Source organism: Schistocerca serialis, chromosome 6, assembly GCF_023864345.2.
Source record: "Schistocerca serialis cubense isolate TAMUIC-IGC-003099 chromosome 6, iqSchSeri2.2, whole genome shotgun sequence".
Classification (NCBI taxonomy): Eukaryota; Metazoa; Arthropoda; class Insecta; order Orthoptera; family Acrididae; genus Schistocerca; species Schistocerca serialis.
Window position 1 is genome coordinate 254,708,652 of NC_064643.1, and position 14,721 is coordinate 254,723,372.

Sequence of the window (14,721 nt, forward strand, 5' to 3'; positions counted from 1 at the left end):
AATTCAACTGTGTTAACTTTCGCAAGGCAGTGACGTTGAGCAGCGATATTCTTTTGGAATGAGATGATTGATGCCTTTGAAAATGCAACAATTGTTAATCATCTGGTTTTGTGATGAGGCACACTTCCATCTCTAACAGGACGTCAACGAATACAGCATCGTGGGTTCTGTGAATCCAAAGGTTCAAGCTGCTGAAGATGGTGTGGAATGCCAACCCCCCCCCTCGCCCCTTCCCCATCACCCCCCATTTTTAGACCTGATCTCCACTGTTGAGATTATCTAAAGGGCAGAGTCTTCGAAAACTGTAACACTCCAGGATCCTCACTTCGATTTACAGAAAAATCGTGATCCTCAGTAATTCATCACAGAAAGTTCAAGGCACTACACGCTGGGAAGCACTTTGAAAACCTTTTCTACCAAATTTCAGGGTGACTGCTATAGCATAAATGTGATAACGCTAGACTATTATTTTTATCTGTCCTATACCTGATGTATTTGAATAAACTGTGTACAAATCCAACCAAATTTCTATCGATTTTATTTAAGGAGCTACAAAGGTTCAAACTTTCAGACGTGAACGTAACATACTGTACATAATAGCCTGCGTTCAGATAGTTTTTTTGTGGCGAAATGTTCATTTAAGAGAGGTGTTCACAAGTGTGCTCATTTTCATGAAAGCACAGCTCAGTCCGCCTTCTAAACGACCTATGGATGAGATGTAAAATTACTGCTGTCACGGAGCGACACTCTTCCTTGCCGCGTAGTTTGAAGTCGTGTTCGATTGTTTTATACACTCCACCCTTACACAGCCGCATATTACAAAGATCTAAATGCACAAACAGCCGAGATTGGTTAACGAATGAACGTCGTGTACACTTCCGGCGAGAAGGCTGACATGTTACTGATGATCGTCGACTGAAGATACGGTGACAACAAATAATCCATGACTCATTCCATGAGATATCTAGGTGCATCAGCTCCATCTGCCATTACGTGTTTGCGTGCTGGACAATGGTTTCGAAAAACAAGGAATTTGAGAAGACGCGTCGGCAATAGACGAAGATCAGTAAGAAGCTGGGATGTAGATGTAGCATTTTTTTCATATAATACATCGCGGTCCAGAGGTCGCTTACAAGAAGCCAGTACAATCACTTGTATCACACTTGCATATTCTGGATGGTTCACAACGGATTATATCTTCTGATGAATACACGTTCAAAATTATGGTGCCGTAAACCGTCGTAATATGCATTACTGGGCCATGTAAAATCCTAGGTGGGTGTGTCAGTCGATAGTCAAAGGAGGTGGTCCCTTAACGTGTGCTCTTGAATCCCTGGAGGTGGTACCGTATGTACACACTACTTCGTGGGCACTCTGACGGGTCGGATGTATCGAGCCTTTATCGCTTACAGTTTACGTTTTGTAGTTGACAGTAGTGCTATAGACAGTCGAGGCCATATTTAGATGCAGCACGATGTTTGCTTAGCATGCAAGTCATGCTGTGCAAGAACAATAAATATTGTCTAAAATGGTTCACTCGCTGCTGTCCTGAGGAATGGCCCTCACCTTCGCCCGATTTAACACTAGCAGTTTTCTTATTCTGAAAACTTCTGAGGAATCGTGTTTATCTCACCGAAGCCAAAACCCCTGATGACTTCAAACAGCACACGGAGGAACCTTATGGCGCCAGGTCGTAGAGAAGATGCTGTGAATTATGCCTTCACTAAAACGGCCACTTTTTGAACACCTTACTTAAATGAACATTCCGCCACCACAGATGCCATCTCAACACAGCCACCTTTGTACAGAATGTTAGATCCACAGCTCAAACTTCGAATGTTTCTAGTTTCCTAATTAAAATTGATAGAAATTCTATTTATACAGATTTGCACACAGACTGATTTAAAAATTTTATTGATTTTATTTCCTTAGTTAATTTTTTTAAGAAATAAAAAGTTAATAGAAGAGTTAAACTTCCAGTTTCATGTTTTCAAAACTTATGTTTTTAATAAACTAATTAACTTATTTAATGCTTATTACTTAATTTAACTCATCCATTTGCTACATGAGCATTAATTAAGAAACAGATAAAATTAATGACTGTTAGAATTTGTCCTGTTATAATATAAGGTTCTTTAACTGGTCGTTTTCCAATTCATGTTAATAAACAAACAGCAACTACCATAACTCAAAACAAGATATTATTAATAGGGTAAAACTGAATATCACGAAATGGTGTTTTATTGAAAAATGATGAAATTATTAAGAGGAAGCTGACACGATTTAAATACTTTACCTAAAGTACAGGAAAAATTTTACACTAAAAAAATTGGCTAGTAACTGCAACTTTCTGGAAAATAGCAAAATATACTACGAGTATATTCTAAACTCTGCTTCTTATGTTTATTTTTTAAGTAAATATAAGTAAACAGAGAAATGCTACTTATCTGAAACTCCCGGTATCATAAAATAAAATTCAGCTCCACTTTTGCGGGTATTTTGTTGAAGGGGATGATACTAAACATTGCAAATTTTCATTCATTACACTTATTCAAACTACTTTCCAATACTTCATCGGTCGATAAAAAATAATTCAACAAGTCTTTTCCATAAATAGTTCTCGGTTTACTTGCCGCGTCAAATTTAGATGTTATCCAAATTTGAGGCGGCAAGTAAACCGAGAACTTTTTATGCAAGGACTCCGTCACGAACGACTTCGTAATCATACAAGTCTTTTCCAAATATTTTCTTACTGCTGTTGTGTAGATTACGCCGTTATTAAAGATCATGGCACACTTAAACCATTTTAATTTTCAGAAGGATTAATAACAGTGTACATTCCTCTTCAGAGAGGAAGTTACGAAATATGTGGCTTAGCCTTTCACCACGAAATTGTTTCTCTGCGGAAGGAAGTCCGAGGTCTATGAACTTCTGAAAGTGGGCAAAAGACGCTGCCATGTTGTTAACAGGCCTTGGATAAATCTGACGGTAAGAGCGAAGAGAAAAGTTCGCTAAGACAAACAGCTTCTTTTGAACAAACCCTTAAGCTAACACAGCACTCTCTCCAGCATTTTTAAGTGTTGTCGCGGCTGACTAGAGACAATTGAGTCGTGTAAACCGTTTGCCGTTACTGTGATTAGCATTGAATGTAAAAGCACCATTCTACCTGAAATAACTCCAATTTTCTACTGATAGCGTCGGTAATCTAGAACAAACAAGGGAAATAAATAAGCTTTCTCAAAAATATCAATCGTGGACAAGATTTCGATTCATCTCGATATGGTGTCGCTTTTCCGATATGGGATAAAAGAAATAATTTATTAGTATACGTCTCCTGTCAAAGCCAATTTCGCCTGGTCCTGTTTATGCATCTGGAATTGTGTGCTATTGCCTCCCTATAGGAAGTGACTGGAAAGGTGTCCTGGTTTTCATCCATGTCAAGAATCAGCTCGTGATTGGTGCAAAATATTTTTCTTGCGCTTTGGGAAATATTATGATAAATTGTTTGTAAGTACAAATATTTCATAGATTTGGAAGAGAAAAGTCGTGAGACTTTCCTTCCACTGATCGTCCTTCGGACTAGTTACTTTTGGTCTTGACCATTATGACTGATTTGGAATATCTGTTTATTCATCGTAACAGTGAGACCACACTGAATTCCCTCAGTGATTTGTAACAGTCTACTTCAAAATACATTTAATTCTGATACGTTCTCTAGTACATGTTCCGAACGGCAGATTCATGTCTTCTTTTAATTTTGCTCTGTAACTATCCTCATGGGGAAATCGATGTTTAAGCATTGTCTACTAAAGTGCTAGGATCTTCTTCTCTGCACCTAACTTCCTCCAAGTACGCAGACGTATCTGCCTGCAGTGACTGAAGGTAGAACGATCACGTCTAATTATGTGGAAGGAAGTAGGGAAGAACATATTTACTGGAGTAACCCTAAGTAAGTAATTCTAAGGAAGCCTAGTTGATGCTCATCGTATTGGAACTCTTGACAGGTTTTGTTAACGACAGAGATACAAGTGATTCAAATATGAACTGCGCGTTTAGTCGCGTAATATTTTAGCCAGGTGCGAGATAAACGTAGGATTACGCGAGTCAATACCATATTACCGACCATACTACTCATCTTAGATCAAAGAAAAGTAGACCTGCATTTATAGCATTTGCAGGCGTAGAGAACGTTTTTGACCACGTTCAGCTGGAATATACTGTTCTAAATACTCAAGACAACATGAATAAAACACAGGGAGCGAAAATTTATTATAACTTGTAAAGAAATCAGACTGCACTCATAAGAGTCGAGGGGCGTGAAAGGCAGTAGTTGAGAGGGGAGTGAGGCGGGGCTGTAGCCTATTCCCAATCTTATTTATTCTGTATATTGAAAAAACAGTAACAGCAACGAAGAAGAAATTAGAGGGAATTAAAGTTCAAGGAGAAGAAACTAAATTTTTGAGGTTTGGTTATGGCACTGAAATTGTGTCATAGACAGCGAAGGATTTGGAAAAACAGTTGAACAGAATAGATAGTATCCTGAGAAGAGGTTGTAAGATTAACATCAATGAAAGTAAAGCAAGGGTAACACAATGTAGTTGAATTAAATAAGGTGATTCAAAGGGAATTGCTAGCGAGAAATGAGATACTAAATTTAGCGGATGGGTTTTGCTATTTGAACAGCAAAATAAAGGTGACGGCCGAATATCACTATATAAAATACGGAAAAGCATTTCTGAAAACGAGGCACTAACATCCAGTATAAATTTAAGTGTTAGGAAGTCTTTTATGAATGTGTTTGTCTGGAGTGTAGCCTAGTACGAAACTGAAACGTGTACGATAAGCAATTTGAACTAGAAGAAAAGAGAAAGTTGTGAAATGTGGTGCTACAGAAGAATGCTGACGACTGGATGGGTAGATCGAATAACTAATGATCAATCAAATCGGGAAGAAATTTCTGCCACAACTCGGCATAAAGTAGGGATCGCTGATGAGACGCATCCTGAGGCATCGAGGAAATTATATAAAAATAAGCGAATAACTGAGGCGTTTAGAAGCGTAAGGGCCTGAAGCACACCTGCATCTATTTTGAGACTGTACCACGTATGAATTCTCCTGATGGCTGTTGATGTCGTGGTGGTCCAGCTTTATCTATATCTGTAACCCCACGCTGTATATATGAACATTCACGAAAAACTGTCTCACTCCTTTGTCGCTTATTCATTTTCATAAGGGTCCAAAACTAAGAGAATAATTTCGTTGCTCTCCACCGCTCAGTTGTTGCTTACGATTGGCGACATGATTTAGTGTGTACATCAAGTATATAGCAGTAATACTTCACAATCGTAAGTGCATCGGCAGTTTTCTCTTAACCTAAAGCTTGATGAAAATGACTAGAAAGTTGCACAGGTCGCAACAACATTCAAGAAAGGCAATAGGGGTAATCCACTAAAATACAGACCCATATCGTTAACGTCGATATGCAGCAGGTTTTTGGAACATGTATTGCGTTAATACATCATGAGTTACCTCGAAGAGAACGGTCTATTGCCACACAGTCAATACGGATTTAGAAATCATCGTTACTGTGAAACACAACTAGCGTTTTACTCACACGAAGTACTGAGTGCTATCTACAAAGGATTCCAAATTGATACCGTATTTCTACATTTCCAAGATACTTTTGACACTGTACCTCACAAGCAGCTTGTAATCAAATTGTGTACTTATGGAATATCGTCTCAATTGTGTGACTGGGTTTGTGATTTCTGTCAGAGAGGTCACATTTCGTAGCAGTTGACGGAGGGTCATCGAGTAAAACAGAAGTCATTTCTGGCGTTCCCCAAGATAGTGTTATACGCTCTCTGCTACTCCTTATCTATTTGTATATAACCGACTTGGGAGAGCAGCCGTCTTAGGTTGTTTGCAGATGATGCTGTCGTTTATGGTCAAGTACAATCATGAGAGAAACTCTGAAAGACTTTTTTACAAACATTCGATACGCGAACCATGAGTGACCCGGCTGACGTCAATACGATACCATACCCGTCCCACATGGCATCGTCGACTGTGGCAGTCGCTTCCCGTATTCTCTCCCGGAGCTGTGCCACATCACATGGTGGAGGCGGTACATACACCAGATCTTTAATGTGTCCCCACAGAGAAAAGTCACACGGAGTGAGATCGGGTAATCGCGGAGGCTATTTCATGAAACAGGTCACTCTGCACCTGAGCTCGCCATGTTTGCGACTAGCGCTGACTATCGGCAAATTACCAAACTACGCTGTGGCAGTATACACGAAAAAAACTTTCAGGGTTTCTCTTCAAAATGCCAGATGTATGATATCTATACAACGTTTGGTTCTTGTGTAATAAACAATTGAAAGTGTTTGCGGACTTTATGTACACCCTGTACTTCGGAATTACAATTAGGTACAACTTCAATTGAAAATAACATATGGAAAATGCTATGGGGAAGGCAAACCAAAGACTACGATTTATTGGCAGAATATGAAGATGCAACAGATAGACTAAAAAGACTTCCTACACTACACTTGTCAGTCTTTTGGAGTACTGCTGCGTGGTGTGGGATCCTTAGCAGACAGTATTGGAGTACATCGAAAAAGTTCAAAGAAGAGCAGCAGGTTCTGTATTATCGAGAAATGGGGAGAGAGTCACTGACATGATACAGGATTTGGGGTGGACATCATTAAAACAAAGGCGTTTTCCTTTGAGGCAGAATATTCTCACGGAATTTCAATCATCAACTTTCTCCTCCGAATGCGGAGGACCTACATAGGGAGAAATGACCATCATATTAAAGTAAGAGAAATCAAGGCTCGCACGGAAAGATATAGGTGTTCGTTTTTTCCGCGGGCTGTTCGAGACTGGAATAATAGAGAATTATTGTGAACGTGTCTCAATGCACCCGCTGCCAGGCACTTAAATGTGAATTTCAGAGTATCCATGTAGATGGAGACGATGACTAGGACCACGAAGAGTGGAAACATGTCGGAATTATGTGTGTGCTGCTTTTAGTATGAATTGTTTACTAGTAATTTTTAGAACATTCCTCGTGGACAATGTTCTGATTCTAATATCACTTTCATTATACACTTTACAACAGTCAAAATATATTTTCGTCACTAGCCTGCAGATGGAAACTTTGTCTGCTGAGCTTAATAATTAATATAATCTTAAATATTAATTTTTTATAACAAAATGCGTACATTATTTTTTCATTGGAAGTATAGGATCTTGAAACATAGTTAAAAACAGTTTAGACCTATGAGACCAGTGCTTTGTCAATAAATTTTATTTTCACAAACATCTATTTTTCGAAAACTGCTTCTGTCTATTGAGCCTACGTATTTCCCAGTGTCTCAGATATGAGATAATTAACGCAGAAGTGAATTAGTCTCAACTCACCATTACGGTGTAACACACATATTTATATGGCGATAAGAAAAGAAACATTTTTTACGTGACGTCGTATCATGTATGTCTCGTTTCTCCGCTAGAGGTCTATGAAGGTACTGACGCTTCTTATATTCATAGCCGGTGTCTTATCTGCCGTTTCATGAACATTGTTTTAGAGAGATGTTGCGGAAAGTGTCATTCGTTTACGCAGGTTTATGTGTGGATATTGTCTGCATGAAATGTGTTAAAAATAGAGGGCCGGCCGGAGTGGCCGTGCGGTTCTAGGCGCTACAGTCTGGAGCCGAGCGACCGCTACGGTCGCAGGTTCGAATCCTGCCTCGGGCATGGATGTGTGTGATGTCCTTAGGTTAGTTAGGTTTAATTAGTTCTAAGTTCTAGGCGACTGATGACCTCAGAAGTTAAGTCGCATAGTGCTCAGAGCCATTTGAACCATTTGAACCAAAAATAGAGTTAGCAGTGAATAAGTAATGATTAAACTGTCATGCCTGACGTTAAAGTTTTACTGCATGAAAAGCGAAAATGTAGGAAATGTGTTTCTCCTTTCATTATTTTGTGTGTGCATGGATGTGTGTGTGTGTGTGTGTGTGTGTGTGTGTGTGTGTGTGTGTCTGTGTGTCTGTGTGGCGGGAGGAGTGGGGGAGAGGGGAGGTGAAGCCAGGAAAGGTTTCGTAAAGGTTTGAAATTGTGTGTTAAGTACATGAATCCAAAGCACCCGACCAGTTGCAACAGAAGGTGCCTTTATTCAAACTTTGACTTCTTCTTCAAAAATACATGTAACCTGAGGACAATGTAACAGCAGTAACTACAAAACCGGAAACATACACGTCAAAATTATGTCATACAACGACTAGATACCCAAAAAGAGGTGGGAATATCTGATACATCATAAACCATAACCAAAAGACCAATCTATGGGAAACATCAAATAATGAAGCCATCAGTAGTGGGACAACCTTCATATGTTCCCATTCTGCAGTGTTGCCAAATTTATTCAAGATGGCAGATCCAAGATGTTGGCATTAGATGTGGGACGTCACAATGTCGTCATGGCGGGAAGTTCAAATTTTGGCGGGAAAATAGGTCAATTCGGCTGCCTCCTTTAACCTGACTGTCTCCCCTCTCCCCTCCCCACCTATTAAACTGGCAGTAGGATCAAAGTTTGGTGGGGAAAAAAGATCACCTTGGCTACCTCCACTAACCTAAGTAAACGGCGGAAAAAAGGTTACTTGAGCTACCTCCACTAACCTAGGTCATCCAACCGCCATCCTTGGAATTGGTGGGAAAAGGACTCAGCTTGTGCTGGGCTGCTGGAGAGAGGAAGGAGTGTCCTTTACTTTGCATGCAGTGTTTATTTAAACAGTTTGAGTTGTCATAGGCAGTAGCTCCATCCACTGTGGTCACCATGAGGTCCAGAGTCCAACTGACCTAGTACACAGTACTGCCACCAGAGGGCATTGTCATCCCATGGCGGTCTGGGTAAAAATGGCAGGAAAAGGACTCAGTCTGCGTCCAGCCACTGGGGAGAGGAAGGAGTGTACTTTATTTAGTTTCAACAAAGTATCTTTATGAGACTGATACAACACATTCGACCTGACATGCTTCTGGTCACACTACATAACCTACAGATCTGCAAATTACTCGTAAATCACCGAAATAATGGAGTACACTGATGTGCAGACAAGCAAACAACTCCTAAATTGTCAAAATACTGCATGTAAAAGGGTCTGCAAACACGCTCACTAATTTTAAACTGTCGAAATAATGCATTTCACAGCCTACAGACCTGTTTACCGAAATAATGCAGAACACTGATGTACATTGGCAAAAAATAATGCATATTTAACGCTCTGTGAACACACTCACTAACTGTAAACTTTCGTAATAATGCATTACATAGTCCACAGACCTACAAACTACTCGTAAATTACCGAAATAATGCAGTACACTGATGAACAGACATGCAAAAAAACTCGTAAATTGTCAAAATAATGCATGTAAAATGCTCTGCAAACATGCTTGCTCATCGTCAACTGTCAAAATTATGCATTGCACAGCGTGCACACCTGTTCACAAAGTAATGCAAAAGCCATGGAAACAACTCGTAAATTGTCAAGAAATAATGTATGTCTAACGCTATGCAAACACGCTCACAGCACTTAAACAGACTAAAATAATACAGAGCACAAACACTCATTGCACATAAAATACACTTTCGAACTATCGTCGTCCACAACGTATCAGCAAACTGCTTCCTACAGAGGCTTCAACAAACGCACACGCCGACGCCAGCTGGATGTGGGCCAGCACCCATGAGATGAATGCCGTGACGCAAGCCATTGCTGTCCGAAGGTGACTGACATTTAAACTCATCTGTCACAGTGACGGAATAGCTGATGACTCTGTGTTCCACATCGATTGATTCCTCATATTGCAGTCCTGTACGCGATCACTGTTTCGGCGCTAGCCATCGCCAGAAGGTGTTCCCCCTCCACCAAAACTCTTTTTCCGTCTCAAACAAGCAATGCCAGTCAATCATTATGTGGTAACCAACAGCATACCAATGGACGAATGCGATGAAAAAGACACTCTCGATGTACTGTAATTGTAAGCATCACAGTTGATAGTGTGAACAATTTTAGTAATGTTACAGTAATTTCAACAATGACCAATGATGTGACAGCATGCTTCCCAATTTCAGTATCATCGCTAAACTGCCCCCCCCCTCCCCCTCCTATACTTTGCGAGTACCATTGCACATGTATATAGATGAGTGTGCAGTACGTCCATTCGTTGTTAATTCTCGAACATATACATCACCAAAGCATACCAGACAGTGCTCTACATATTTATAGCACCTTGGGCATAGAGCATTATTTATAATCTTGCTCTATGCAGATGGGAGTCACAGGACATACTCGCATTCTTAGAAATGTCTTTGACCAACCTGCCCTACAGCACCATTACCGACTTAATCTGCAGCTGACCAGAAGTAGCGGTAATTTCACGTCCCGTGAATGAATGGAGCGTGCTGCACCCACCCAAGTGCACAAGATTTCTACAGATGCACACATGTTAAGGAGGTTTGCAGCAGTAGTAGATTTGAAAATGTTGCAATGTAATAGCAGAAGGTTAAGAAGTACAAGAAACAGGTGGTTTTTGTGCATGATGGAGCCTCAGACAGATGGAGTTCGAAGCATTTTTATGTAAATCAACCACGCTATCAACTCTAAAGTATTGTTCTAGTGTCTGGGATCAGTATACCCGAAAATAGACATAGAGTGTGTGAGAGTGAGTGAGTGTGTGTGTGTGTGTGTGTGTGTGTGTGTGTGTTGAAGCCTATGTAGGTAGCACTTCACTGATACGTGATGGTCGCCAATAGTTCACAATCGTATTCTACCTGCAATTAGTGTTTGTGCACTGCATTATTTTCAGCTGTTTAAGTCTTCTGAGTGTGTTTGGACAGCATTACACATGCATTACTCCTTGGGAATTTATGAGTTGTTTTCGTGTCAGTTGGATTATTTTATGAACAGGTGTGCAGGCTGTGCAATTCATAATTTCGAAAGTTGACAATTAGCAAGCGTATTTGCAGATCCTTTTAGATGCATTATTTTGACAATTTACGAGCTGTTTCCTTGTCTGTACATCAGTGTGCTGCATTATTTCGGTAATTTACGAGTAGTTTGCAGGTCTTTGGGCTGTGTAATGCATTGTATCTAAAGTTTACATTTAGTGAGCATGTTCGAAAAGGTTAATATGAATTTTTTTTTTTTTTTTTTTTTTTTTGACGATTTACATCAGTGTACTGCATTATTTCGGTGAACTGGTCTGTAGGCTGAGCTATGCGTCATTTCGACAGTTTACAATTATTGAGCGTGTTTGCAGGCCCTTTTACACGCATTATGAGCCATGTGCAGCTCGCATTGATGCCGTGCATAGCTTGGCATCTTGTAATAGCGACAGTGGCGTCTTATTTTCTTAGTGTGTTGTCTGGCACCATTAGAGTTGCTGGCTTGCCTGCCCATGAGTGGCAGCTGCAGCACTTATCGATACGAGTACTGTGGTACTATCTTTGGAGCGACCGCTAGTATTTCCGGATCGTGTTGTGTGGAGTGGCTAGAGGCGAACGGACATCAGGTCGGTTGGCTTCGCAGCAGTGAGCAGGTCTGTGTCACGCAAGGGCAAGCCGGGGCTGCTGGCGGTGTGCTGCCGCTGCCGGTTCGAGGTGGGGTAGCTTCAAGAGCGACAACTTCGTTGCACACCGAAACCTCGAGTTTAAGCTGACTGAAGAGTTAACTGCTAATGCAACCTCAACTATTCTAAGGTCTCACCTCTGGTCGGCAGGTTGTTGCTTCCAGGACTGCTGAGCCTGACGGCAACGACTGAACTGTTTCGAGGCAGTGAAATATTGCAGTCTTTCTATTTGTTATTCATAATTGATTTTAGTATCATTCTTATTAGTGAAGTGCAACCAGCGGTATTTTCCGCCTTGTGGCCGCTAAAGCCCCAGTTACCTGCCCTGGGGGTCAGCATACTTTTCCGTCAGTGTACCTTTCCTCGTCGTGTTGATGCTGTCCAACACGGCATGTAGTTTGACAGCCTCTTGTTTTGTACTGTGCATATTTTTTTTTTTTTTTTTGGAGGTCTACCTTCGGCCTAGGGTGTTTTCTGTTTGTCTCTTCGCCCTTGCCTTAAAATGTTCCATCCTTATACCGGTGATTGGACATTAGGAAGATTGGTTAGTTAGTCGGTCGGCGCTTAAGTTACCCCTAGTTTGAGTTGACATCTTGTTGGGTGGCACAACTCCTGGTTGCCTGCCTCACCATACCTTATGTTTGAGTTACCTTCCCCGGCCGACCCTTGGAGCACTTGCTGAGTACCGCTTGTCCTGATTCCTTAGATTGTGATGTTTATTGTAAGGATATTTCTAATTCTCTAATTATGGTTGGTGTGGCCTTCAGCCAAGCAATAACTTCACTTCTTTGGTGATAAGACCTTCAGCCATGTTATAGTAAGTTTTTTTAAGCAAACTTGATTTAAATGCAAGGGATTTATTTTGGAAGTGCTATTTGGTATTGTTCTTCTGACTTCTAATTCAGGCCTTCGGCTGTTTATTGTAGGGGGTAGGGGAGGGAGTTAGGTTGGTGAAGGCAGCCCAATTGAACCACTTTCCCGCCAAAATTTGAGCTTCCCACCGTAATGTCATTGTGATGTTGCACATTGCAGAGTGCGACCGTATAAAAGTTGTCCCACTACTGCCATCTGACATCTGCCTAATGAAAATAAGCTGTCAGTGCAGATCGTTGTATGCATTAGTAAATGTGCTGGCCTCTATGATGAGGGCTTGTCACATAAGAATAATTAAAAGCCAATGAAACAAACTGTCAGGTGATGTTATGAATAGCACACCATCTGACAAGGAATGGACAACTTGAGCACCAGGAAAACAAGGCAGGTGATGCGTGTGAAGAGATCAAAGTACGCTGCTGGATAAATGGCTAATGAGTGAAAATGCATTCAGGGCGTGGGTGGGCAGTGAGAGAACAGTGGGAAATACGGAGTGTTAGAGGACGCTATTATCAAGTAACAAGGCAACTTACATTAAGGCCCTTGGAAGACCACAAATGCATGTATGGACAGTAAAAAACGCAATGCGTGAACACGGTGTCATAAACGTACGTGGCAATGAAAGAGATGAGTGCATCAGTTATTGATAGCTTAAAACACGCAGTAACGAGAGTAAAACAACTTGTAGTTGTAACTGGTTGGCTGTGTTGGATTCATTTACTGATCTCCAGCCATTGGTGCAGCGCAGCTGTGTTTCAACATATTATCTGTTAAGTTTGCTGGTTAGTCGCTAAGAGCCCTCATTTTCAGATGCTGGAGGAATATAGAGTATGTCTGTCCGGTGAGGTACACTGCCTCAAGACATTTTCATAGTTTCTAGCAATTTATTTCAATCCATTGTGGCAAGGTGCCACAGCAACTTTGTATTTTGATTAATATTAAAAGACAGTCCTCAGTCGTGCAGTGTTCTTTACTGATTCAAGAACGACGCGTTTCATCCGATTTCGGCATCACAAGTTATCTCGTGCAACTTTAGTCGTCAGTCATAGCACCGTAGAATAAGACAAAGCTCGTAAACTGTAACCATGACCCCGGAACAAAGTGCTGGCGCCTATCCGTGTCCACATAATACATACACCCTAATGATATGATTGTTGACCGCCATCTCCCGAGATGAGCTGGTGACACTCTTCGCGGCTAAAACGCGTCGTTCAATAAATGTTCAAATGTGTGTGAAATCCTATGGAACTTAACTGATAAGGTCATCAGTCCCTAAGCTAACACACTACTTAACCTAAATTATCCTAAGGACAAACACACACACCCATTCCCGAGGGAGGACTCGAACCTCCGCCGGGACCAGACGCACAGCGCCTTAGACCGTTCGGCTAAACCCAAGCGGCGATCAATAAATACAGTACTGGCCATTAAAGTTGCTACACCAAGAGGAAATGAAGATGATAAAGGGGTATTCATTGGACAAATATATCATACTAGAACTGACATGTGAGTACATTTTCACGCAGTTTGGGTGCATAGATCCTGAGAAATCAGTACCCAGAACAACCACCTATGGCAGTAATAACGGCCTTGATACGCCTGGGCATTGAGTCAAACAGAACTTGGATTGCGTGTACAGATACAGCTGCCCATGCAGCTTCAACACGATACCACAGTTCATCAATAGTAGTGACTGGCGTATTGTGATGAGGCAATTCCTCGGCCACCATTGACCAGACGTTTTCAGTTGGTGAGAGATCTGGTGAACGTGCTAGCCAGAGCAGCAGTCGATCATTTTCGGTATCCAGAAAGGCCCGCACAGGACCTGCAACATGCGGTCGTGCATTATCCTGCTGAAATGTAGGGTTTCGCAGGGATCGAACGAAGGGTAGAGCCACGGGTCGTAACACATCCGAAATGTAACGTGCCGTCAATGCGAACAAGAGGTGACCGAGACGCATAAGCAGTGGCACCCCATACCATCACGCCGGGTGATATGCCAGTACGGCGATGACGAATACACGCTTTCAATGTGCGTTCACCGTGATGTCGCCAAACACGAATGCTACCATCATCAAGTGACGTTTTGCCATTCGCGCACCCAGGTTCGTCGTTGAGTACACCAACGCAGGCGCTCCTGTCTGTGATGCAGCGTCAAGGGTAACCGCAGCCATGGTCTCAGAGATGATAGTCCATGCTGCTGTTAGTGCAGAT

General features: G+C 41.5%; 1 protein-coding gene across 1 annotated transcript in view; it reads left to right on the forward strand.

Moving 5' to 3' along the window:
* Positions 1–14,721, forward strand: part of LOC126484812 (alpha-tocopherol transfer protein-like) — a 114,449-nt gene that overhangs the window by 77,683 nt on the left and 22,045 nt on the right. The gene's annotated exons all lie outside the window — the stretch shown is intronic.